Here is a 5,080-nt window from a genome sequence, read left to right on the forward strand (position 1 = left end):
ATGGTAGGCAAACATCCTCCATTGTTGTAAAAAAACTAGAGTACTCATATGGCCAAACATGTCTCACACAAGTTCCTCAAAGCTATAAAGTAATGTTCATATAATAACATCTAGAAATTATACTAGAGTGTTTCTCACTATATTAATAACACATATTAAAAGTTTCTGCATTTACACTTGAGGTCCACACTTCTATCTAAAGCCCTTAACAGCTGCAATGTATTCTGCAAAGTTTATTAGCTTATCTATCAGGTATAAATCACAAACATCAAATTTTGCTTGCTATTTGGCTATTTAAATGAATAAGCTGACACCACATATTTATGGAGAAACCCAAATCTTATATTAAATAGATAAAAATTATAGAACAATAAATATATCAAATTCCCAAAACTAACAAAAATTAAATATACACAACATAGAAAAAATATGAAAAGTTATAAATTAAATTTAAACATTAACTTTGGGAAATGGAGCTAGAAAAGGAACAAAGGGAGAAGATTTACCATTTTATTCTTTACAATTATCTTGGTTTAATTTTTGCAAAACACATGTAAGACTTTCTATTTCAGTCAGTTAAGCATATGATGCTTGATTTCAGCTCAGGTCATGATCTTGTGGTTCATGGGATTGGCCCCGTGTTGGGCTCTGTGCTGACAGCATGTAGCCGGCTCTCTCTCTCTCTCTGCCCCTTCCGTGTTCTCTCTCTCTCTCTCTCAAAATAAATAAATAAATTTAAAAAGCTTTTAAATATGCTTATTTTAGAAGCTATTTTTGATATCTTCAACTAAGCTTAATTTCAGTATCACTGTATGCACTAAAAAGGCTTATTTAAAAAACTGTTCAAGATAAAAATAACCATAATTGACATCACTAATGATTAGAGCAATGGAAATTAAAACCACAATGAGCTATTACTTTACATCTGTCAGAATGGCTAAAATAAAAAAACACAAAGAATCACAAGCGTTGGTGAGCATGTGGAGAAAAAGGAACCCTCATACACTGTCAGTGGGAATGCAACATTGGTGCAGTCACTGTGGATGTAAACAGTACGGAGTTTCTTCAAAAATTAAAAATACAATTACCATATGATCTAGTGATTCCACCACTAGGTATTTACCCAAAGAAAACAAGAACACTATTTGAAAATATATACGCACCCCTATGTTTATTGCAGCATTATTTACAACAGCCAAATATAGAAGCAACCCAAGTGTCCATCCATAGATGAACAGATAAAAAAGATGTGGTATCTTACTCAGATGTGGAATATTACTCAGTCATAAAAAGGCATGAAATCTTGCCATCTGCAACAACATGGATGGATCTAGAAGGCAGAATGCTAAGTTAAATAAGTCAGAGAAAGATAAATACCATACCATTTCATCCATACATGGAATTTAACAAACAAAACAAATGAACAAAGTAAAAGAGAGACAAACCAAAAAACAGACTGTTAAATACAGATCAAAAACTGGTAGTTTCCAGCAGTAAGGAGGGTGGGAGAAGGAATGAAACAGATAAAAGGCCTTAAGAGTACACTTATTTTGATGAGCACTGAGAAAGGTAAGGAATTGTATCATTATATAGTACATCTGCAAATAATATAACACTGTATTTTAATTATACTTTAATAAAAATAAAGAATAAGTGTAATTAGGAACATGTCAGAAATGCCTTGAAGAACAGTTAAATATTTATCCGTGTAATATATAGATAGCATCCCCTCTGAATTATATTTTTTAGCTTGCTTTAGAATATATATATGATTTCTCTGACTCTAAAATCAGCAAGGTAAAGAAGTGAAAATGTATTTCAGGACTTCCCTTCTTTCAGATTTAACGATTATATGCAATCTGAGCATGCCAGTAAGATTTCAAATTTCTCTTTAAAATTTTTCACTAGTAAATATTTCATTTGTTGGCAATATAACTTATGACAGAGGGAATGTATCCTTTTAGAAGACAAAATTAAAATACTAATTTAAAGGTTCAATAATTCCTAAAATTTAACATTTCTCTCCTAAATCTGGAATTATTTAATTTCAGATTTCCCCAAGTTTAAATACTCAGTGTTCAAACCTTCAAGTTGGGAAATCCCAAGGCTGAGTATTTTAACCTAGCCTTTCGTTACGGGTGCCCCACATCATTTTGATGAAGCCCATGAAGTTACTTGCACCCCTGTACCTGTTTCTTTAGAATGGTATTCCCTAAACTTACTGGCTTTGACTCATTTCCTCAAACAAGTTCTTGGTCTGTTTTTCTTTATTAAATGGCACAATATTCCAGGCTCAAAATTTCAGCCTTTCTTTTCCCCAGAAAAACATTATTTCATGTCAATTCTAGCTTATATTTTATATCCATCTCTTCCTTTTCATTCCCCATAATACTACCCTAGTTCAGGCCATCAGTGCCTTTAGACATCATTTAGCTTTGTGATATTTATTGAAGTTAGTTTCAATGTACTATGGTAGATTTTGGAAAGAGATAAGAAAAAGAATGAGCATCTATCAAAGGGCTTCTATGTGACAAATAAAACAATAGCTTACACCTATAGACCTATAGTCCTTAAAACAAATCTGCAAGTGGCATTTTCCATATTCTGAAGATTAGAAAATAGGGATTTGGTACAATCAAAATTACTAGTCACATCTGTTATTTGGTGGAGCTAAAACTTAAAGTTTGTTTTATCTTGACTTATTCCATTATAACTACATAACTGTCTACATGTTGGAAGTGACAAAGCAAGTAAATAATTCCTAATCTCAAGGAATTTATAATTTAGTAATTTTAGTAAGTGTATAGAAAAAACTATGATACCTATATGAAATGTCAGAAGTGATATAAAACACAAGGTACAATGTGTTCCTGCTGAGGACTTTTGGAAAAGTTTTCTAGAAAACAGGTTCTGAACTAAGATTTAAAAGATGTGTAAAATTCAGGTAAAAAAAATTCAAAGTAGAAAACTGGAATAAATGTATTTGGGGGGAGGCAAGTTTATGAAAGACAATAATTGAAAGGTTGCAATGAGGTAAAATCATAATTGTCTTCACTAGGGCATGTGGATTGAATTCTGCATTCAAAAAGAGAAAAGAAGTGGCTCAAAATGGGCATATGAATTAGGAATCAGTTGCAGGAATGGGTCATTGAGGCTTGAAGCCTCAGGAGGGGCAGCAAGCACAGAAACAAAGGAATGGATCTAAGAGGCATATCAATCAAAACTAGAGGGCATTAAATCCTGAGATTAGAATTTACTATGAATATGATAAGCTTTTAGATCTATCACACTTAAGCTTATACAATGTTATTCCTGATACAAGAAGTGAAGCTTTGGCCTTAAATTCAACAAATTCACCTATAGTTATTTGTCAATGGCAAATTGTTTCTGAGTGTAATATAGTGAGTGTGCTGATGTTCTGACTTCAGTGACTCAAAAACTGAAATATAGGAAAATCTGAAATTAAAAAAGAAGATACTGCAGTGATAATGTGCAAAAATGTACCTAGGAGGAATTATGCTAATTTATATAAATAGCATGCTTTCCTAATCAATTCAAATACGATTAAATTTACATTAAAAATTTCAGGAACCAATCTTCATGTAAAAATTATTCTCAATCTGGCANGAGTTTTTCAACATCATACATGCTGGATTAAAAATCTCTATGGGTAGTCCAATCCACCCACAAGTGATTCTGATAATCAACAATGTTGGGAATCACTACTCTATAGTACAGGCTCAGATCCTTACACATAATGGCACTGTCCAGTATCTATTTGGTGACTAAGCTGACTGATACACAGGTCTTGACATCTACAATGATACATATCAAGTTAACTGTGCTTTTAGTCTAACCTGAAAAGATTTTGTAAAAAAAGAAAGTTAAGAAGTATTCCTTTGCTCCATCTATATAAATTTCCAGAGTTGAAGCCCAAAAATATGAATTTCATTTATTTTTATTTATTTTTTAATGTTTTTATTTATTTCTGAGAGAGACAGAGCATGAACAAGGGAGGGGCAGAGAGAGAGGGAGACAAAGATGCAGGGCTTGAACCCACGAACCGTGTGAGATTATGACCTGAGTGGAAGTTGGACACTTAACTGACTGAGCTACTCAGGCGCCCCAAGAATCTGAGTTTTAAATAGGGTCCCCACACATGTACCTCAATGTTTATAGCAGCAGTTTCAACAAAAGCCAAATCATGGAAAGAGCCTAAATGTTCATCAACTGACAAATGGATCAAGAAGATGTGGTTTATATATGCAATGGAATACTACGTGGCAATGAGAAAGAATGAAATCTAGCCATTTGTAGCAACATGGATGGAACTCGAGGGTGTTATGCTAAGTGAAATAAGTCAGGCAGAGAAGGGGAGATATCATATGTTTTCACTCATATGTGGAACAGGAGAAAATTAACAGAGGACCATAGGGAAAGGGAAGGGGAAAAAAAAGGAGAGGGAGGGAGACAAACCACAAGAGACTCTTAAATACTGAGAACAAACTGAGGGTTGATGGGGGGTGGGGGAGAGGGGAAAATGGGTGATGGGCATGGAGGAGGGAACTTGTTGGGATGAGCACTGGGTTGTATATGGAAACCAACCTGACAATAAACTATATTAAAAATAAATAAATAGGGTCCCCAAGTAATCTCTTGAACAGCCTACCTAGTGATCCTAGCTCAACCTTCTACAAGGTAGCTCTCAACCCTGGCTACACATTAAAGTCACCTAGGTTGTTTTTAAAACATACCAATACCCAGACACCACTCCAGACCAATTAACTAGAATCTCTGGGAGTGGTTTCCCATCATAGTTTCTTGTTTGTTTTAAAGCTTTCCAGATGATTCTGTTGCACAGTGAAGGTTGAGAATAGCTGCGAGCCAAATTTTCATGTGTTTTTTTTGTTGAATGGAAATTTGTTTTCCTGGAGTAGGGATCTCAAACTGTAGTGTGCATCAGAATCATCTGGAAAGCTTGTTAAAAGATTAATTTTTAGGTCCAATACCCAAACTTCTTATTCAGTAGTTCTGGGGTTGGGATCCGAGAATGTATAGTTTTTTTACAAGTTCACAAGCG

Source organism: Crocuta crocuta, unplaced genomic scaffold (assembly GCF_008692635.1).
Source record: "Crocuta crocuta isolate KB4526 unplaced genomic scaffold, BGI_CrCroc_1.0 scaffold505, whole genome shotgun sequence".
NCBI lineage: Eukaryota > Metazoa > Chordata > Mammalia > Carnivora > Hyaenidae > Crocuta > Crocuta crocuta.